This window comes from Engraulis encrasicolus, chromosome 4 (genome assembly GCF_034702125.1).
Source record: "Engraulis encrasicolus isolate BLACKSEA-1 chromosome 4, IST_EnEncr_1.0, whole genome shotgun sequence".
Taxonomy (NCBI): domain Eukaryota; kingdom Metazoa; phylum Chordata; class Actinopteri; order Clupeiformes; family Engraulidae; genus Engraulis; species Engraulis encrasicolus.
Genome location: NC_085860.1, coordinates 2,270,001 through 2,293,058, shown reverse-complemented (window position 1 = coordinate 2,293,058; position 23,058 = coordinate 2,270,001). Strand labels below are relative to the sequence as shown.

The following is a 23,058-nucleotide window of genomic DNA, read 5'->3' as shown; positions in this document are numbered from 1 at the left end:
TCATTAGTGCCATCGGGGCAGCCCCCCCAAGGACCGATCTGGTTCAAAGGTTATGTAATGACGGTGCTGTAGTACATTCATTACATTGCTGAGGTCTACCTACAATTAGAGGCTGCCAGGATTGTAGTGAAAAGGGGGACGGGGGGAGGGAGAGCGGGTGCTGCGGCGCAGCGCGCTAAGCCCCACCCACCTTTGGGCTTACATTGCCCACGGGGACCCCGATTCGAGTCCAGCTGGGGTCATTTCCCGACCCTGCCCCATCTTTCTCCCAGTCATTTCCTGTCTACTCTCACATTGTCCTATAATAATAATTAAGGGCCAAGAATATTTAAAAAAGAAAAAGCCGTTTAATGGCGCAAGTCATTGACCCAAACTTAAGTCCTTTTATCTCTCCTCCCACTTGGGAGGGTTTCAACTTGGGTTTTATATCAGACATTCATATAAACATTCAAAATACATTTTTATAAACTTTTCTTTATTACAGGCTCAAGGTCCATAAGATAGGAACATACATCGGACTTGGTTTGACAGGATTATTTTTCAGAGAGTTTGGGGAAATGATTTGCACCCACTGTACTGTATGTCTGATGTTCTACACCACTGTCCACCTCAGATGGGCCTGACTCCAGTCTTGCTCCTGCCTGCCTGCTGCTGGCTCTCTCTCTCCCAGACGAGCTGGACGAATCAAAAGTCACTTCTCAAAACATGCACCAAAGTATGTAGCAAACTGTGTTGTCACTGAAGCAAATGTACAGTTGTTGATAATTCAATAAACTGTTTTTGTATAAAATGGGAAAAAACAAACTTGTTTGACGTGTGTTACATGATTGTCTGCATGTGTGTGCATTTGGTTATTTTTTTAAGGGGGAGAACCATTGTGTGTGTGTTTGTTTGGGGCCAAGGGGCAGGGAGTGCACATACAAGTGGTTGTTACATTGCATAATGAAAGTCAACCTGAAAATATGTGTAAAGCCACGGTCACCATAGGCAACACTAACAATGTGCCCTGTGTATTTCCCTGTGTTTTTTGGCCTTTGCCATTCACATCAAAAGTATGACAGCGCCCAGGGCAGACACACACTGTCAAGCAGTGATGATTTGGCTTGTAATGTGCGCACACGACGTACACACATACACACATAGCCTTCAATAGGATGGGGAATACACAAGGAGACAAAAGCAGAAAGAAATGGCAAGGGAGAAGAAGGTTTAAAAGGAGAAGCAAGCAAACGTACAGCAGAATGGGGGGGGGGGGGTGTTGGGAAGCAATGAATAGGGAAAAGGTACTGTAGAGAGGAGAAGATGAGAGAAAAGAAGCTGTGGAAGAGCACAAGAGGGTTAGTGGTGATGATGGGGTTGGAGAGCTGTGGATACCATGGCAACAGCCTCCCTCTCCTCGCTTTTTCATTCACAACCAACCTTCACCATCACACACACACACACACACTTCCTGCTCCTCGCTGCCACTGGCCATTCTCTTTCAATCACTCTACTCTGGCAGTCACATTCTCTATTATCTTTTCTTCATGTCTGCATAATATCTCTCTCTCTCTCTCTCTCTCTCTCTCACACACACACACACACACACACACACACACACATTCCATTCTCACTCACTGCTGTCACCTCCATAGCTCTTTACTCTCATTCCCTTTTTGTACCCCCCCCCCTCTCACCAGAAATAGATAAGTGTGAGACATGGTCTGTGTTTGTGCTTGTCACACTGAAACCCTCCACTCTTGTGAGTGGCTTTGACCCCGATAAGCCATAACCTGAATCTTGTCCACACTCCATACACACACACACACACACACACACACACACACACACACACACACACACACACACACACACACACACACACACACACACACTGTACCACTCCACTATGCTACAACAGGCCTCTGATAAGATGAGGAGTGGGTGGTTCTCCCCACCAGTCTGGTCCCCTGGCTGGACAACGCTCAACTGCACTGCACTCTCTGCCAGCTCTCTTTTGGCTTAGGCTGGATGGTAATCTGAACACATCCAACTGCTCATTGACACAAATTTCTATGTACACAGAAGAGCATCTCTGAATGCACAGCACGTCGAAACATGAGGCAGATAGCACAGAGACCACACTGGGTGCCACTCATGTCAGCTAAGAACAGTAAACACAGTTCACACAAGATCACCAAAATTGAACAAAGGAAGATTGGAAAAACATTGCCTCGTATGAGGAGTCTCAATATCTGCCGCAACACTTGGATGGTAGGGTCAGAATTTGCCATAAAAACATGGATCAACCCTGTCTTGTACCAACAGTTCATGCTGGTGCCGTAATGCTGTTGTGGGTGTTTTCTTGGTACACTTTCGGCCCAATTAGTACCAATACAGCGTTGTTGCAATGCCACATCCTATCTGAGTATTTCTACAGGCAATTCGGGCAGTTCTGAAGGCAAAAGGGGTTCCAAACCAGTTATAGCAAGATGTACCTAATAAAGTGGTAAAATCTCACTCTCTCCAAAAAATACAATATTTTTATTGCATATACTGTAGAGTTGTGTGTTTTCTTCACACCCACCTGTCTAACCCCATAGTAAAGCTTTCGGGATGAAAAGCGGCTGTGAACTTATAACCCTCCAGTCATCAGTTGGTCAGCTTGGCCTTGAAATTGGAAGTAAGTAAAGATTACTGCGGCCACCCAGATAATTGACTGACTCTATTGCTACACACACACACACACACACACACACACACACACACACACACACACACACACACACACACACACACACACACACACACACACACACACACACACACACACACACAAAGTCCTTGTACACGTTGCTCTTGTGGCCTGTGACTGAAGTCATATGACATCCCTCTGATGACATGTGGCTAATATATCTACTGATTGAAGTCACACACACACACACACACACACACACACACACACACACACACACACACACACACACACACACACACACACACACACACACACACACACACACACACACACACACACACACACCAGCGGCCAGCGTAAACAACAGTCTCCTTCGGACACTCTTGTCAGGCGTTCCAAGTATCTGTCGGATTCCAGCCGGTAATTAGATATTGCGGTAATTCAATTTGTGTGACGCTGCGGTTCTTCTCTCGGGCAGAAAGGTATTACCAGCGCTCGCTCACTTTGATGTCCCCGATCGAGACGAGCACACAAGGGCTTGCCGGTGGAGTGCATTACGCTAACATGATAATTGCATTTTCTCACACACACGGCTCCACTTTTAGAAGAGAGCAGCCAGCCGCGGGTGAGAAGCGAACAAGGGCCAATAAAGGGAGGAGAAGCTAATAAAGAAGGAGAAGAGTTGAAGAAGGTATAACTTTCGAAACAAAGGCAGCACTGAGGGCAGCATTTCAATCTGCAATTTGGACTTGTGTGCTGCCGGCCCTCTGCTCTGATGGGACTGTGGCAACCACAGATATATAGTATAGTGGGAGCCACGGATTTGATCATCTTGTGTGTGTGTGTGTGTGTGTGTGTGTGTGTGTGTGTGTGTGTGTGTGTGTGTGTGTGTGTGTGTGTGTGTGTGTGTGTGTGTGTGTGTGTGTGTGTGTATGTGTGCGTGTGCGTGTGTGTATGTGTGCGTGCGTGTGTATGTGTGTGTGCGTACTATATGTTCCTGATATTCTGGTCGACAAACGCCCTCAATATTGTTATATTAATGTAAGCTTTGGGAATACTGACACTACACAAACAGACATGCTAATAAAGCAAACTTTAATTGAATTGAATTGACTACGTCATGATTGCTCCTTGCATGGTCCAGCTCGATACACCATGGAAGTCACATGCTATGCACATGGAATGGGGAAAAGAAGTGGCTCCTACTTTAACAGACGAGGCATACAGTACGTACAGTAGAGGCGAGTGATGTCTTCCTGAGATGAGCTTAAAGCCATCTTTGATGCAGAGAGAAAATAGGACTGTGCCCTTTTACAAATTACTCACGTCTTAGGCAATAATGTCACGTGTGTGTGCGTGCGTGCGTGCGTGCGAGCGTGCGTGCGTGCGTGCGTGCGTGCGTGCGTGCGTGCGTGCGTGCGTGCGTGCGTTCGCGTGCGTGCGTGTGTGTGTGTGTGTGTGTGTGATTTCAACATGTAACGATAAAGGGTACAAGCTCACATACTCACAGCTTAATTGTGAGGTAGAGAGGTGGGATGCTTTTCCAATGCTGCTGCACTCCTCCATTATTCAAGAGTCCAGATGGCACCTCCCGTTCAGTGGAGCGCTCTGCCGGGTCAGCCACAGATCTGGGCCAGGACAGCACCGGGTCAGAATCGAATATGAAGCAGAATCACTGAGTCACACTGTGCAGCAAGGGAAGCCATACGACACACACACGCACAGAGAGAGAGAGAGAGAGAGAGAGAGAGAGAGAGAGAGAGAGAGAGAGAGAGGGAGAGACCCACAAAGCTACTCTGTTGACTGATTTCCTCTGACAGGTCCCTCGTATTTAGTGGAGAGGTCGCCGGAGTGCAACCTGCAGCCCATATGGAAGTGCTCAGCACCCCCCAACCCCACACACCAGCCGCCCTAATGACACGTTTAATTTCAGCAATAATTACTCTTAATGGAGCTGTAAGAGGAGGTCACGCTGCAGCTGAACTGCCGCCAATTTGGCATAATGACGGCCTTCTCCATTTCCCAGCTCTGATCACATCACACTGAACACTCTGAGCTGAGGAGAGGACAGGAGAGGAGGTGGAGTGGAGAGGAGAGGAGAGGAGAGGAGAGGAGAGGAGGGGAGAGGAGAGGAGAGGAGAGGAGAGGAGAGGAGAGGAGAGGAGAGGAGGGGAGAGGAGGAGGAGGAGGAAGAAGAGGGGAGAAGAGAGGAGAGAGGAGAGGAGAGGAGAGGAGAGGAGAGGAGAGGAGAGGAGGGGAGAGGAGAGGAGAGGAGAAGAGAAGTGGTGGACTATTGCTAGCGGCTAACTGCAATCAAGCAGCAGGGCTAATCGCTAATCAGCTATCCGCTTGATGACAGGAAGGTGGCCTTGGTTGTTGTGCCCCATCGTCTCCATTTTCGAAGCACAGGAGGAGGGTGTGAACTCTCTGTCTCTCTCTCACACACATACACACACACACGCACACATTTTATAAACTTTATTTCATTGCATTATTACATAATAACAACATTAATCAGATACATTTTCTGAAATACTCCAGTAGATTCTGAAAAGACAGTATCATTGCGTGTCGGTGGCAATTTTGGATAAAAAGTAATTTTATTTTAACATTCTCTTCGTCCTCTGTGTGTCGGCAATACCTGTGCAGCTCTGATGTCTCCAAGCTGGTCTCAAATTTTGGCAAACTCTGTGAAAATGCCACAGATTTTGTGTCCCATGATTCTGTGTCAGTTAATGGGAGTTATGTGAGTTCTTGATGTCCGTCATCATGTTGTGTACTAGTGGTTCAAGAAAGAGAGCCACAGATGTTTATGATGTGAATGAGCTACTGACTCCAGATGTTAAGGTCAGGGTCATGTATGCACAGGGGGGAATGGCTCGAAGGGAAACCATAGTGACAGATCGCAATTAGTGGGAGGAGACCCTCCAGGTGGCCTTCAGATTTTCAACAAATTAATGAAACAGTGTTGGGCTCCCACTGGCATCAATGTGTTAACATTTAGAGATAGCGTAGTGATAGCATAACAAGTGTGACTGAAAAAAAAAACCTAACGATGTGTTACATTACCTTTTGTTCAGCAAATGTTTTATTCAAAGCATCCTATACAAGAGGGCATCAACAGCACCATATTGCATGGGGTTAGAATGCAGAGTACACAGACAGGAAACATTGGTGCTGGAGGGTTGCAGATGAGTGGGGTCAGTCAGACAAGTTCCCGCAGTAGAGGTATTTTTAGTACCTTGCTAAAGACACTAATTTCTACTGGTCAAAAATCGCCATTTACAGTGTCTCCTCATGCTCCATAAAACAATTAATTTCTCTCGCTCTCTCTCTCTTTTGAAGAAATAGATCATTATCCTTCCTTCTTCTTATCCCCCATTCCCCCCACCCTCATCTGTCCTCCTCTATGGCTCCCTCCATCATTGTAATGTTATTTGTTCAGTCATCATCAGGATCGTCTTCTTTTTTTCGTTTTTTTCTCCTCTGACTTTCTCTATCTATCCATCCCTTCTCTCTCCCCCCTTTTCCCCCTCCATGTCTGCTCAGTGCCCAATTGCTCTTATCATGCATCTGACCTCTCTCTCTCTCTCTCTCTCTCTCTCTCTCTCTCTCTCTCTCTCTCTCTCTCTCTCTCGCCCAGGTCGATTGTTCTTTCGCTCTCCTGCACCCTCGCTCTCTGCTCTCACAGTGCAATCAGTCGCCTCAATAGTCTGATGTATTCCTGAATCAGGCATGCTTTATCTGCTTAATGGCTCCGCCTTGGGCCTTTTTTGTCAGTGTGTGTGTGTGTGTGTGTGTGTGTGTGTGTGTGTGTGTGTGTGTGTGTGTGTGTGTGTGTGTGTGTGTGTGTGTGTGTGTGTGTGTGTGTGCACTGGCGTGTATGACTGTATGTCTGTGTGTGTTTTTGTCATTGTGTGTGTGTGTGTGTGTGTGTGTGTGTGTGTGTGTGTGTGTGTGTGTGTGTGTGTGTGTGTGTGTGTGTGTGTGTGTGTGTGCACTGGCGTGTATGACTGTATGTCTGTGTGTGTTTTTGTCATTGTGTGTGTGTGTGTGTGTGTGTGTGTGTGTGTGTGTGTGTGTGTGTGTGTGTGTGTGTGTGTGTGTGTGTGTGTGTGTGTAGTTGCATGAATGTTTTGTGTCCATGTGTGTATGTATTGAATGTATCTGTGTGTGTGTGTGTGTGTGTGTGTGTGCGTGCGTGCGTGCGTGCGTGCGTGCGTGCGTGCGTGCGTGCGTGCGTGTCTTTGTGTGAATGCATGAGTCGCCGGGGAGGGAAGCGAGAGCGAGAGAGAGGGCAGGCTGGATGTTGAATGGGTGCCCTAGCCCGATGCCCAGATTACCCTGTCAAAACAATTCTTCTTGCTGGGCCCGGCCACTCCTGTCACACAGGGTTCCAGTGTCATTAGTTAGGCGCTGTGTGTGTGTGTATGTGCGTGCCTGTGTGCGTGCGCTTGTGCTTGTGTGTGTGTGTGTGCTTGTGCTTGTTTGTTTGTGTGTGCTTCTGTGCTGAAATCTCTCCACTGTTCCCTCATCACAGGACACACACCATTGATATGACAGCCCCAACCCCATGCATGTTGCACTCTGTCATCTCATTTCCTTTGACAAGGACGCTCAGCTCACCACAGAGCACTCACACACACACACACACACACACACACACACACACACACACACACACACACACACACACACACACACACACACACACACATCCTATAATACACCATTTTACAAACAGCAGTGGCATGCATGTTTTTTTTCTGAAAGGGTGGCATTCCAGATGTGGTCAATCACACAGACAAGCCCTCATGCCTATTATCAAACACACATATACACACAAACACATACGCACGCACGCACGCACGCACGCAAGCATACACACACACACACACACACACACACACACACACACACACACACACACACACACACACACACACACACACACATACACACACACACACACACACACACATAACGGAGGGCCACATTCTTGTCTAATTATCACCACGACAGAAAAATACCATCCAGCTCAGAATCTCTGGAATCCATCCTTGCTGGTTTAGGGCTGTAAAGACTATATCTTTAATTCAATATATTCACCGGAATTTGGGCAAGCTGAAGAGCCCTCCTCACCAAACATTCTGACTTATTGGTTCATTTTTTATTGTACACCACAGTGCCAGTATTCCTTAAACCCTTTCATGTACTGGCCATGTTATAACTTAATCGTCACCAAAATGGTAATGTCGCACGCACGCACGCACGCACGCACACTCACACACACACACACACACACACACACACACACACACACACACACACACACACACACACACACAGACACACAGACACACACACACACACACTCAACCTGCAGCCACTACACCCCCCCCCCCCCTTCCCGATTCTTTTCTCTACTGAGCAGTTACACTTCATCCCACCCCCACCCCCTGGAGCAAGCGCCTGCACTACCTTGGACACTTTAAGGGTTGCCCAATACAGGACAATAACCCAGTACACCCCACCTCAGCTACCTCACCCCCTGGAATAGCTGCCATGAACTACTCAGCTTTTGCATGGACAATAATTAGAATTTCTTTGGCTCTTGTATGTGTACTTAACATGGTTATTTTGTTTTTCTGTGAGTGTGAATGTATGCAACATGACACCCTACCAGGACCTTGTGTCTGTGCAGGGATGTGTGTGTGTGTGTGTGTGTGTGTGTGTGTGTGTGTGTGTGTGTGTGTGTGTGTGTGTGTGTGTGTGTGTGTGTGTGTGGGAGGGGGGTTGTGGGTGGGTTTGTGTGTGTGTGTGTGTGGGTGGGACAATGTGTGTGTGAGTGTGTGTGAGAGAGAGAGAGAGAGAGTGTGTGTGTGTGTGAGATAATGTGTGGCGGTAGTACTCAAGATATATTTTTCCTGTAATGTTCAATTATGTGTATAATGTCTTGTGTGTGTGTGTGTTTGTGCATTTATGTAAGCTGACAGGCACCTTAATTTCCTTCAGGATTAATAAAAGTACTCTACTCTACTCTACTCTACTCTACTCTACCCTTACGGAAGGAAAATATACTGCAATATACTACAATTTATACTGCAATACATTAGAAAATATATCACAATATCACCAACACGCTCATATATTTGAAAATACATAGCAATATATTATTGAACAACATATTACTATATATTGATCCATATATTTTAAAATATATGGCTGGCAAAACAAAACTGTATTCCACTATTCAGTCTGTATTTCTTGATGTTTTTAGTTCAGCAAGCACATTTTGCACGACATTGGACATTTACTCGACATTAAAAAGTCATTTTAGGTGGACCATATATGGCCATATATAATAATATATTGATCAATATACAGGAGTCTCTGATTGAATCATCTCAGCTCTCATATCACGTATGACGCGCCTACGTCACGTCGTCACAACCTGAAGCTAAAGTGGCGAGAGAGCCGTCTCGGCTCGAGCGCGGTCCGGATTTTAGCTCCACACTGTCGCCAGCCAGACTCCCCACCACAGTGACACAAACCAACCAGCCGCCTCGAGGTAAGTTATAAAGTTATAAGTTTGTTAATTTGTTAACATAAATACACAAGCATATAGTCTGAAACGTCTACAGTGGTTGATGTGCAAAGTTTAGCCAAGTGGTTATCGAAGTTGGATGTTTGTTCATTTTTTCCCCCAAGGACTAGAAATACGTTATTTTTTTGAATTTCCCGCGCTACCAAGCTATTGTAAGCTAGCTAGCGATATTTGCGTTGTCGAAATGGTGTGTAGTTCTCATTGACAGTAGGTCTGGTTCTACACATCTTGAAAACGTAAACGTAATACTTGGGTCGATATTATATGGTTGTAGTGGTCAATTTCAGGTGAGCCCACTTTATTTGGCTTGTCAGAGAACGTTAGCAACATCTATCTGGCTAATACTGCTGAGCCCCAACGTCAGCCTAGAAAGCCAGGCCTCAGTTAATTAGCCGCCTAGCTTACTCGGCTAACGCAAGGGAATCAAAGCAGAAGTGAAGTGCGACAAGATCTAAATGCACATCGCTAACTTGGTTAAAAAATGGGCACTACAGTATAGTAAAACGAGGCAATGTCCTGCATTATTTTTGGTAAAGCATAGCTGTTGCTGCTTCGGTTTTCCCATTGTGGTAACATCAATAGGTTTTTTTGAGTAACTTGCTCACGAACTAACTGCACTGTCCCGTTCTTGTAGGTGAATTTCAAAACGGTAGCCTACACGTCGTTGTCTTCAGCTACTCTGTGATAGTTCGGAGTTTGCTTTGCTCACAGCAATTGCATTCATTGAGTCATGTTGGTGTTCATGTTTACTCTTAAACGAATGCGCGAGTCATTCTTGTTCATCGGAATTCATTCTCGCCAGTTACATGCATGAGTTTAAGTCTTCCTTCGCTTCATCATCTTCATAAAAGAGTGCCTTCGTGCCAAGAACAGACGTGCAACTGTTAACGATGCTGGCTGCTGCGATTTCAATGTCTTATCTTCCCTGTTGTCGGGACGAGACACAGAGTGCCACTACGACGCTCTGCCACTGCGAGCTAGAATGCTGTAGTTCCACCAGTCTACCGAACTCCCCCCCAGATTTCGCTCACAATTCTGACAATGATATAGAAGTGATGAGCTTGGTGGGTATCCTTGTGCCTATTTAAGGTTAAGTGTGTGAGTGAATGTTAATTTTCTGTTGCTCTTTTAACTTTTTTTTGCAGAGGTTGCTGAAGAGGTATGCAGCGATGGTCTGGAGGAAAAAATAGTCACATGGACTGGTGTGCATTCCAGTACTTGAAATGGTGAGCAATACTGTGCCTTTACTATGCTGGTGATCATGCACTAAATGGGGAATACATCTATCTGAACTTTGGGAGGAGTTTCATGACTCCCTTGGTGCAAATATAATCGTTTCAAAAAATCCTTTATACCTCATTCAATCAAGCTACTGAATAAACCGGGAATAAGAGAGATTGAGTGGGACAAAATGGACCTCTGCAGCTAGTGTTGGTACTGCTGGTGGGGATGGAAGCTAGGGTAAAAGTTGGGAGGGGGATATGTAGACATGAATGTATCCCTGTTTTTATTATTTTTATGTTAATTATGGAATGGATGTAACCTAGTTATTTATTGCAGGGTGAAGGTGTGGTTGGTTGTAGGACGGTGTGTGTGTGTGTGTGTGGGGGGTGGGGGGTGGTACTGAGCTGTGTGGGTGTGCGGTGTCGGGGGAGGTGGGGGCTGTCTGGACTGGATGGGTCAGGGGCAGTGGGTTAGGACATCCAGATTTAGAGTTTACTTGAGCTACATTATTAACTGCACATTGAATGTGTGAAACTTGCTGATGTAACATGTTACATTCAAGGGTTCATTGGGCTAAATGTGGTTAAAATCATTGACCTGGGTTTACAAAGCTGGGCAATGTTGGGCACTTGTTTCAGACTATTGAAAGGAAGGAGTATGAGAATGTAACACAATGCTTAACATGAAAAATAAAACCCTTCATGAACCAACGGTGTATTTGGCCCCAAACTAGTGGCATACCCTTCAAGTTTCAATGGGTTAGAGAGTTAACATTCTTTTTACTTTACTTTTGCAGATGCTGTTGCTCAGGCACATCCAGGTGCGAGGATGGGGGAGATCCGGATGTCGCTAAATAAAAGAATCTGTGAACTGCTTCACCAATAGAAAAAGAAGTCCATGGACAGGCCTATGAGCCCTCTTGTTGACCTTGAGTGACTGAGGCTGCGGGCGGTCTGCCCCTGAATTCACCTTCACTTTCTTTTCCTTTTTAAAAAAAAAATATATCTGAAGGTGTGTGTGTGTGCGCGCGCGCGCGGGTGCGGGTGTGTGTGTGTGTGTGGGCGCTGGCATGCGTATGTGTTTGTGTGTGTGCGCGCGTGTGTGCACGCGTGCATGTGTGCCAGTGCTTTATGCGAGGTGTTTCGCTTACCGGCCACAGCCACAGTTTTTGTTTTGTTTTCTTTTTTTTTGGTTCTTTTTTTTTTAGAATATTTCTGCTTTTTCATTGAGTACAAGTTACTGGCCAAAGTGGGAGACTGAAATTGTTACTGGCCACAGGCAAGTTTCACCAGCATTTGGCCTGTTGGCCGGTGTCGTTGTCAAGTCGTTTCCCTGCCTGTCTGCCCCTCTGTCTCTGCATGTGTGAGCGGTGGTGTTAAAGGGTCGGTTGGTTTCATGTTTTTAATAAACCAATGTCAACAGTTGAATGAATTGAATTGATGTTTGGTCATTGTTGTAATTACATTACTTCATAAATGCCTTGTATAAAGTACGTTACAGTATATTGTGTAGTGTAATGCAATACATAAGTCAATATATGATTTAATTAATAAGCCATATACTATGGGATATAATCCAATATATGCAACAGTATACTTTACAGTATAATGCAATACATAAATCAATATATGATTCATCAATAAGCCATATATTATGGGATATAATTCAATATATGCAGTAATATACTGTACAGTATAATGCAATACATAAATCAATATATGATTCATCAATAAGCCATATACTATGGGGTATAATTCAATATATGCAACAATATATTGTACAGTATAATACAATACATAAATCAATATATGATTTATCAATAAGTCATATACTATATGGGATATAATTCCATATATCCAACAATATATTTCACAGTATAATGCAATACATAAGTCAATATACGAAAACGGCAATAATGTCTATATTCTCGTATACCGCAAAATATATCACTTTATATTGTGCAATATACTGCTGTACAATATAAAATGATATATTGGCAAACAATATATTGTAGTATATTATAATATATTTTCATTTCATATATTCAAAAATATATTTTCCTTCCGTAAGGGTACTCTACTCTACTCTACTCTACTCTACACACCAGGGCTCCGAACCGGTTCAAGGAACGAAAACGAAAACCGAAAACGAACGAAATTTTATGGAATTTTACAAGGAACGGAAACGGAAACGAAAACGAAATGGTCTTCAAGTGTTCCGGAACAAAAACGTTATTCTGAAATCCACAAACCGGTTAATAACGGTTTTTTTTCGTTCTCTATCCATCATTTGCATGTGACGTCAAACGTTCTAGTGGACGGCCACTGGACGGCAAGAGGACGGCAGAGTGCAGCATTAATGAATGGATTCCTATGGGACTCGCAACGTTTAGTAACTCATAACGTAACTTAGATCGCCGATAAACTAAACACCGTGAACACCCATTGTGCTGTTTGTTACAAAAACAGATAGGGTTACAACCCAGGCGTGACTTCTCAAAATAAAACGAGAAAGCTGAGGTGAATCGCGGCAACCAACTGGAAAACCATCAAACTAGCCTACTCAAGTAGCTGGATGAGCACCACGGTAAGTTTCTCATTTGCCATCCTTTGTATCATCATTTGTCTCTTAATTCGTGAACGCTAGTTAATTTAAGTCTAATGTGCAATTTCAGTGGCTTTTTCTGTTAGGTCAATGTAAGATGCTTTCCATGATTAACGTTAATTATCAGCATCATTACGCTATGATGGACGCTAAGATATTGCAGGCTGTAACATAAACACGGAATTCATAAAGCTCTTGGTGAAATAGCAAGGCTATGACGTTCATACTGTTAAGGTTCAAATGTAAAAATAAACCATGTGTACATCTCTAGCGCTGATTTTCCAAAGTAGTAGGCCTACTCTCCAGCATGATGCTGTCATGAAATGCCAATCACCTTATCCATGCTGGCCTATTTATAGCCTAATGACATGCATAGGCCCACCAGTGTCGATGTTGTTGTCAATAATATGAAGTCCACCACTTTGTTGTGTTGTCATCCAAATTGTCTGCCCTCTGAAATCAGTCACACACATCAGAGGCTTAATGGTTTGGGAAGTGGTATTACGATTGGAGGGTTGCAGGTTCAAATCCCATCCTACACCTCTCCCGTCACCTCCCATCCAGGCTGAAGTAGGCCTATGAGCTAGGCACCAAGCCCCATGCTGCAGGGACAGTTAACAATTCACTGTGAGTAACGAAGTTGCTTTGGATAAGTGTCAGCTAAGTGTTATCTTTCTGTTTCTCCAGATGAGAAGAGCGATGATCTGATGTCATGACACATTGGATGTATGGAAGAGCCAGAGGTCCAGCACACCAAGTCAAGTTTAGCCGATTTCAACCTTTTAATCACACCAACTCAATGTAGTAATCAGTTCATTCAATGGCTCAAATACTTTATTTTTAGACACAAAGTACAAATACATTTCAAGGTTTTGTAGGTGATGGGAGGGGATATCTATTGTGGGGTGGACATCTAAAATAGACATGCAAGTACTTATTTATATTAATAAATGGTTATCTGAACTAGGCCTGTAATAGTCAACCCATTGATGCTGGATGCTGTGTACTCGTTGTATTGACCTAGGTGCCTGGAGCGACACAGCATTTAGGCATGACATATTAGATTTTTTTAGATTAAAAATGTGGGTATGTTAGAGCTGAATCAATGTTCTAATGCAAGAGGATAGTCTTAGCTTTTAAAACTCATATCATGTCTGTATGTGCTTCAGAGACTTATTTAGTTATTTGGGGTTTTTTATAGGATGAGGACACCTTTCTTAAAAGGGGCATAGGCAATTAGCTGGCATTTTGGTGCCGGCTGAAATGGGTTAATATTATTTACATACAGCACTATCCCCATACCAGTATACCCATGTCACCTGAGATATACATTTAGTGGAGACAATATAATTAGTTAGACTAGACTGAAGATTGACAGGCGGTCATGGGTAAGTGGTTAGAGTGTCAGCCTTGTATCCCAAAGGTTGCCGGTTGGACTCCCGACCCACCAGGTTGGTGGGGGGAGTTAAGTAATCAGTGCTCTCCCCCATCCTCCTCCATACCTGAGCATGGTACCGCCACACTGCTCCCTTGGGGCGCCATTGGGGGCTGCCCCTGTGCACGGGTGAAGCATAAATGCAATTTCGTGCAGTGAACACTTGTGTGCTGTGTCACAATGTCAATGGGAGTTTGAGTTTCCCAGTTGGGCTTTCACAGAAAATGTTCTACGTTGTTGTATTAGTACAATAAAATAAGCAAGACATGTCTGGATGGACTTCATCATTTCAGTTATTTATTATCACAGCTACTCACCATCAATGACAACCAGGGCTCACCAGCCAACCAGCCAAATGCTGGGAAAATTAAGTTTTGCTGGTAGAAAAGAAAACATACTTGGCACTTTGACCCATTATTTAATGTACCGGTATGTTTGGAGATTAACATACTAGCCATTTTGGCTACTAGTGAATAAAAAAAGTTAATTTAGAGCCCTTCTGAAAACTCCAACAACTGGTACAGGTGATCAGTGCATCAGGGTAGGCCCGATGGATGAGGGGAACAGCATCAGTGATGGTGAGGTCCTGGTGCTGCTGCAAAGCCAAAGAGGAAGAAGCCTCTCTGGACACCTCTTCATGTTGGCTCCCCCATCTAATTAGAAAAAAAGAAAAGACAAACATGCTATTTAAATGAATCTAGCCATGCATTGTAATGTACTGGTACAGTACTGAATAATTAACTCCCTTGGCAATATTGTCTGAATTAAAATGTGATGTATAATGTCAGAAAATAACACTCATCCCAACTTACTAGTCATGTATTTACCTGTGCTGCTGGGATGCAATTCTTGGACGTCATCCTGGCCACCATGACTCATGGTTTTAGTTTGGGTGTTGACCACCTGACTGATGAACCTGCAATTACTAAACAATAAAAACAATAAAAGATAAATAACAGGTTTGTTGTGCTTTTCTTTCTCTTGTGAAGGTCATCTTTTCAAATGATTTATTTAATCAAATCAAATCAAAATTATTTAATCAAAGTATGTAACCGACATTCTGTCCTATGTGTTTCTACATGTGCAATGTAATGCAACACCGATTTGAAACATTGAAGTATGTCAAGTCAGCTTTTATTGTCACTTTATTTATGGTCATACAAGGGAAACGACGTTTTCTCTCTACCATGCCAGGACATAGGACTGACAATTACAGACAGACAGAAAGTGCAAGACAGGACAGGTAGCAGTGATGGACTGGTAACAATAATAATACAGTACAAATGAACATATTGGACATGTAAACAGAAGATATAGAATTATATTTCACAATAGCCTACATTGTGCAGACGTGGCTGAAACAACAATGAAATCCACTTGGATGAAACGAAGCGAGAGAATTCAAGTTAACCTACAAGATACATCTGAGATGAAAAGATATGCTATTCAAAACACCACTTTGCGAAATGCCTGACACAAAATGTACCGTGCGTCTTGTAGCCTAGTAGTTCTAAGTTAGGTTAGCAGCATTATCTTACCTGTGCCATGCCACGAAGAAGAGGATGCAGCCGCGGTGCCCAGCCACCAATGAAGAAACGGTGCATAAATGTGCTTATTTTGCCAATGCAGAGGTTTGGTTTAAGTTCACAACTTTACTGAAAAAAATAAACACGGGATAAAAAAATATATATCGCAGGCAGAGTAAGTTCATGGCTGGAAGCAAGCAACAACTTTCTCTTCTTCTCCCAGTTTCTCGTACCGCCCGTTCCCGTTATGCCATCTAGTGGAGCAGAATACATTTGAATAAATCTATGATTTGAACACATCCACCGTGGCCAACCTATCCTGATAACGCCAGGTACATATCCTGTTTAAAAATACAAGAACTACGTGTTTCTTTGGTATTTTATGGTCAAAGTTGTCTTCGTCTGCATATAATTCCTATGTACGAATGTGTACTTCTGCCGTCCAGCAAAATTCAGTATGTGATATTGTGACGTCAATGCAAATGATGGATATTTCATACAAGTGCACGATTTTGTTTGAGGAGTAACCATGGCGACAGTCTTTTAGTTCGGCTACTGTATGAGGGGAAACATGCATACAGCAACAGCATTTTGTCTCTGACTGCACTTGTCTGTTTTCTAATAATAATAATTAAAAAACACACAAAAAAATAAAAAACAGCATTTTGCTTCACCTGAGCTCTTGCCGCCGATTGATAAAATATTGAGGAGCATTGGCCAATCAGGGTGCGACTGCGCATTGTATGGAGAAACTTCCTGGGTAAATTTTAGGATATGCTTCTCCTCAGAGATTTTGATAGGAAACTAGAACTAAACTGTCTCTGTTCTCCTGGCTTTCTCGTAGTGATTGGAAGTTGGCTCTAATAAACCCGCCCTAAAGTTGTTGACCACCAATATCAAATAAGTTTTTGTAAGAGAAATGACACTTTACCCGCGCTGTTCTTCAGTCTCATTCACGGACAGTCTACAGAGTTTTATATTGACACCATGGAGAGAGCAAAATAGAACATGTCTTGAGATCGGTGTTGGGATTCCTACAGGACCACAGTCTATGATTTGCAAAGGAATTGGATAGGCGATTTGAGGAACCTAATTCGCAGAGTGCTCTCGAGAGGCAACTGGTGGGTAAGTCATGTTTAGCTTACTACTTGTAATGGCACCGCCGAGTGCCTCGATGTTCAATGCGGTTATGGCAAATTATGTTGTAAAGTTACTGAAGTGCTTTTGTTGTGCGCAGCGTATCCCACTGTCGGTTGTAGAGAAGAGAGGTGAGAGCTGGTGTTTTATGTGCTGTAATCAAGGACGTCTTATTTATCTGTTGTTGTGGTCAATGCGGGATAAAGTCATTCGTGGCAGATGGACAGACGCTAGCTGACGTTAGCTGGCCCGCTCAATGTTTCGATGGTTTCCGTATTGCGCAATAGAACTATTTCCTGGCTGTCATCACGAACAGTAGGTCGCGTGTGACAACAAGCAGGGACTAGAGAAAGACAGCGCATTTGTTGTTGTTTAAGTTATTATTCTCTTCTGTCGTGCAGAGGGCTGGGCTGATGGGATGGACTACGTGGAAACTCTTACTATTTTGTGACGCTTGTCTGTTAGGCTACAAAAGGTCTCCGGTTTTGTGGTGATGGACTTGCACTGGGATGGTTGGTATATCTGAGAGCATATCCGAGGTTTCAGACTATGCAACCTGTCCCTTCTTTAGAACTAGTGACCCCTTGCATCGTGCACATCTCAAAACAGTTTGGGATTTTTTTGTGGCGCAAACTGTGTCCCTTTTACTTACACGTTTCACTTGCTGCAAACCTCATCGATGGCCTATTAAATAGCTAGGCAAGAACTGATATCCATGCCTATCGACACCTCTTATTATGCTGACGTTTACCTGCGCTATTCCAGAGATTTTTTAGGAACTCTCTCTGGCTATTCTGTATTGTGCCTCCCTAATCAACATCCACCCACCGCTACTGGGCTGGCAGGCTACTTTTGATAAGAATTATAGGCATCCGGTTAAATCTGCCAGGATGGATAGCCCATCTGAGTGTTTTTGGGTGTGTTATTATTTTTGAGAATAGCTGTGTAAATCAAGGGGAAATAATGAGTACGTCTATTCTAAGATAAAGTCCACGAAAATAGACTTAATATGGCCGTTAAACACTGCAGGAACGTTAAGAACGAACGTTATTTTTCGTTCCGAACCGGTTCAGGAACGATATTTTTGTGGGGGAACGATTGCAGGAACGAAAACGTTAAACTGAAACTTGCCTGAACCGTTCGGAACGGAACGTTTGAAAAATAATTTCGTTTTCAAGCCCTGCTCACACACACACACACACACACACACACACACACACACACACACACACTGGTGGTGTTAAAAGGCAGTTTTGAATGTCCCTTCACCAAATCATATTTGGAGCCATCAGAGAGTATGAGGAAAAAGCATGCTGGCTTTAGATTCCTCATATTACTAATCCCTGCTACATAAAAGTGTTCATTCATAAACACAATCTTTTTTTTTAGTTTAAGTATTTTAATAGTATTTGCCAGTGTGTTTCCATATGTGTTACTACGCACTTTCCAGCATACGGTGCATCTGTGTACTGCTTTCCCCCCAGTCTGGCCATAAATATGACCCTTGTCTACAGCCACTGCTTCTGCTGCCTGGCGCCTTTTATTTATTCGACAATGAAATCAGCCTGAATAAATGAGTAAATAACCACATCAGACCCATCAACACATCTCTCAGGCCCAGACATCCTCTTGCCCTCTTCACACACACACGCACGCACACACACACTGGGTGGGGTAGGTTGGGGTCACACATGGGGGACCTTCCTGTGCTATAGCACTCAATCACAGGCGGTGTGTGTGTGTGCGTGTGTGTGTGTGCGTGCGTGCGTGCGTGCGTGCGTGCGTGCGTGCGTGTGTGCGTGCGTGCGTGCGTGCGTGCGTGCGTGCGTGCGTGTGTGTGTGGGTGTGTGTGTGTGTGTGTGTGTGTGTGTGTGTTGGGGGGTGTTGTGGGCTGAGGGGTAGTGATGGTGATGGGGACACAGCTCTGTGGTGAGGGCATCTTTTAAATGGATCTCCTTCCCCTAAAATACATTATGACATAATCATGTTTTCCCCTCCAAAAGCCCAGTGGGTGGAAGGTCTGCCCTGCCCGACAGACCATGCCCACCCAACACCAGCTACAACAACAACACACACACACACACACACACACACACACACACACACACACACACACACACACACACACACAGGCACGCACGCACGCACGCACGCACGCACACACACAGACACACACACAACCTTTTCCTGAACAAGAGGAGAGGAACTCTGAGAGACAGAGGCAAAGAGAGAGAGAGAGAGAGAGAGAGAGAGAGAAAGAGAGAGGGAGGGAGGGAGAGAGAGATGTTCTTCTTCCCTAATAGAACCCAGAGGTGCTCTGAAGTGTAAGACAGATCTGCTTTTCCACTGCCTGTCTGGGGATTCAAGTCGGTGTATGTGTGTGTGTGTGTGTGTGTGTGTGTGTGTGTGTGTGTGTGTGTGTGTGTGTGTGTGCGTGCGTGCGTGCGTGCGTGCGTGCGCTTACATGTGTGCCTTTGTGTGTGTGTGAGTGTGTGCGTGCGCGCGCACATGTGTGTCTTTTTGTGTGTGTGTGTGTGTGTGTGTGTGTGTGTGTGTGTGTGTGTGTGTGTGTGTGTCTACAGAGAGCTGGATAATTGCCCCCGTGTCTCCAGCAGACAAAAGCCAATGCTCCAGCAATTCCTGCTCGGGGCGAGAGCGACTTGAGGAGAGGAGCGGAGCGGAGAGGAGCGGAGAGGCTGGAGGATCCTTCAAGGCTGCGGCAAATTGCATAGCCGCCGTCTAGCAAACTAGCAATCTGTGGACATTATGAGCCAACCATACAATCCAGCGGCATAATGACAGCCTGTATCCCTGTAATAGAGTGCTGTGCACAAAATGACCTTTTTCCTCTCTCTCTCTCTATCTCTCTATCTGTCTCTCTCTCTCTCTCTCTCTCTCTCTCTCTCTCTCTCTCTCTCTCTCTCTCTCTCTCTCTCTATCTCTTTGTATCTCTCTCTATCTTTCTCCCTCTCTCTCTCTCTCTCTCTCTCTCTCTCTCTCTCTCTCCCTCTCCCCTCATATCTTCTCCTGACTTGTATTTTTTCAATACACTGCACGTTTCAGATGTAGAGAGTGTGACGGCCACTCTTGCACCTTTCTTATTTTTCCTCTTTTGTCTACTGCGACATGCATGTATTCATGGATCACTTTGGTTTTCATTATCAACAGCTGAATGGAGGGTTGTATGTGCTGCTGCCTGCCTCTTGACGTGTGTGTGTGTGTGTGTGTGTGTGTGTGTGTGTGTGTGTGTGTGTGTGCGTGCGTGCGTGCGTGCGTGCGTGCGTGTTTGCATCACGCATGCTTGCGTGTGTGTTTGCATCACGCACGTGTGTGTGTCAGTGACGTGCAGTGAAGGGTATGGTAGGGTAGGCAGTAAATATAGAATATATATCTATTTATATATATATATATTAACGGTGGGTTCGGTCCTCCCCCAGAAAAAAATGTATTTCTTAGATGCAATTTCCTGCATTTTAACCAAATCTGGAGAGTCACTATCAGCTAAAAACTTTTACAAATGTGTGTGTGTGTGTGTGTGTGTGTGTGTGTGTGTGTGTGTGTGTGTGTGTGAGAGAGGGGGGCCTTATGCCACAAGGTATGGTTTGAATAGGCAAATAGGCCTATTCACATAAACATGCTGATATTTTCTTTAATGTGCAACAAATTAGTAGGCCTATGTTTCTCTAAATACTGTAAATATAAAGTAGGCTATAAGATGCCATCAGTGCTTAACCACCACAGCTCTAATAACTAAATAAGTAAATAGGCTACACTATTTAGACATTTGGACATTGTCAGTAGACCTAAATCTGAAACAATAAGTGAAAACATAATTTCAATTTCTTGAAAAGGCCAGCTACAATTATTTGTTTTGCCAAATTGCCAAATTAGCTCCAGGACCCATACTTTGTACACCTTTAAGGACCTGTAGGCCTACATTTTACAATAATAATTTAGAAAGCTACAACATTTTGGGGGAAAAGCTTTAACTTTTGGCTTTAGCAGTTGATTTTGTTGCTCTTCTGTTTATTCTGTTGCAAATGCCAGGGCGTTTCACATGGATGGAGGGTGGCACAGTGTAGCCTACTTTTGAAGATAAAATGTCTAGTTCACCAACTGTGAATCACACCATAGCATGTGAGGGGGAAACGATTTACATTTAGCAATAAACCAACCTAGGTAACAGCTCCTGCCTCACTGCCGCGTTTTGTGCTGATAATCAAACACTCACAGACAAGAAGGAAAGTAGGCAAGGGGGCGGGTTGCTTGCAAACATGACCCGTGCATTCAGACAGTATCGAGTAAACCAACGAAACCACTTCTGAGACTCATCCTTGTGCGTGATAGTATTCTCAAACACTTCAGCTACGGTTGTGCAAGGTGTTTCAAATAAAGTCAATTTGTGAGTGCGGAAGCACTCCGAGAAACCATCCCCAGTCAATCGTCCTGTTCCACGTTGATCTCAACTCGCACACCGCGCACTTCAAAAGAACGCAGCTGCACTTGCTAACAGGCTCCACACAACTCACGCATTGCGTAGTCATCATCATAATAAATTAGGGAAATGGAGTCATGTCGTACGCTCAAAAAAACAATCTCGCGTCGATAATAACACACACACGGTCTATTCATGTCCACCACCGCACAACCAATCTTCAATGTCAACACCCTGACAAACGGTGACAACAAAAGGCACCACGAACAAACTTGAGCATGTTCATGTTAAAAGGCTACCCGCAGCATAATAATTAGATGAATCTTACCTTAAAGCAGAATCACAAGTAGGCTGTGTTTTTCATGCAAGCTAGTTCCATTAAAAGCCCGGGGTGGTTGACATGATGAAGACATTTTGTCCCAGTGCAAACTACTTGAAGCTGCTACCCATCTGATGTTGAATATTTCCACAATGCAGCGATTGCAAACGGCTCAGCTGTCTGTCACTTTAACCGTCTTTCTTGCTACTTCTCGGCATTTTTAAAAAAAATAATAAAGACAAAAAGCCAAAGACTGCCATGTTTTCTTTCCGATACGGCTAGAGATTTGAACAAGCCTTGCCTTGCTAGTTGTTGCTATCATAGCTGCCTGTAGGGCAGAAATTGGCTACTACCTGAATTGTAACAATTTTTCATTTTGGGCGCTGTGATTGGCTCACATACTCCCGCCACAGAGTAAAGGCTCTGCTTTTAGTCCCATTGACAAGCTATGTGACAACTTAATACGCATGCGCAAACTTCTACATTGACAGCATTGAAGGCAGGGTAGGCAGAGGAAAAGCTGCCTTACCGGGCTGCCTGGCTGGCATTCGAAAGCTCTGCTTTCAGCCTGTCTCTGCTACCAGCCGGGACTGCGCGTTGCCACGGCAACCTGCCCAAGCCTGAGCGCTTTGCTTCGTGCGATTACTTAGGTTTTTGATCGTTGTCCTGTGTATACTGTACTTTAAACAGCTCATAATTTATGCTGAATCAATGTTATTGTTGTGTAGGCCTATGTGAACTCTGGAGAATATTTTTTTAAACACGTGTTAGTTTTTATTTTTAAGACATTTATCCCAGGGTAGGCACTGCCTACCCTGCCTACCCTGACCGCACGTCTCTGCTGTGCGCGCGGTCACACGCGTGTATGTGCACGTGTTTGCACATCTCTCGACGTGGGTGGTGGGTTGATTGTACCCTTTGTTAGAGAGGGCCACTTGATCTGCACTCGCTGGACCAGGAAATGCAGCCAACAGGTAATGAGTTAGCACACAGGCCTACTGTTATGGGGCATCTTCAGATTAACCCACCCTTTTCAATTCTCTCTCTCTCTCTCTCTCTCTCTCTCTCTCTCTCTCTCTCTCTCTCTCTCTCTC

At 44.3% G+C, this 23,058-nt stretch overlaps 2 long non-coding RNA genes across 2 annotated transcripts; one reads left to right on the top strand and one right to left on the bottom strand.

The window, feature by feature from the left end:
- The first annotated feature begins 9,022 nt into the window (after positions 1-9,022).
- LOC134446639 (uncharacterized) lies at positions 9,023-11,517 on the top strand. Its single transcript, XR_010034433.1, has 3 exons — positions 9,023-9,248; positions 10,430-10,510; positions 11,305-11,517. It is a non-coding gene; the product is annotated as an uncharacterized LOC134446639 (long non-coding RNA).
- A 3,305-nt stretch (positions 11,518-14,822) lies between these two features.
- Positions 14,823-16,359, bottom strand: LOC134446638 (uncharacterized). Its single transcript, XR_010034432.1, has 2 exons — positions 16,086-16,359; positions 14,823-15,472 (listed from the first exon to the last, which is right to left on the bottom strand). It is a non-coding gene; the product is annotated as an uncharacterized LOC134446638 (long non-coding RNA).
- Between the last annotated feature and the right edge of the window lie 6,699 nt (positions 16,360-23,058).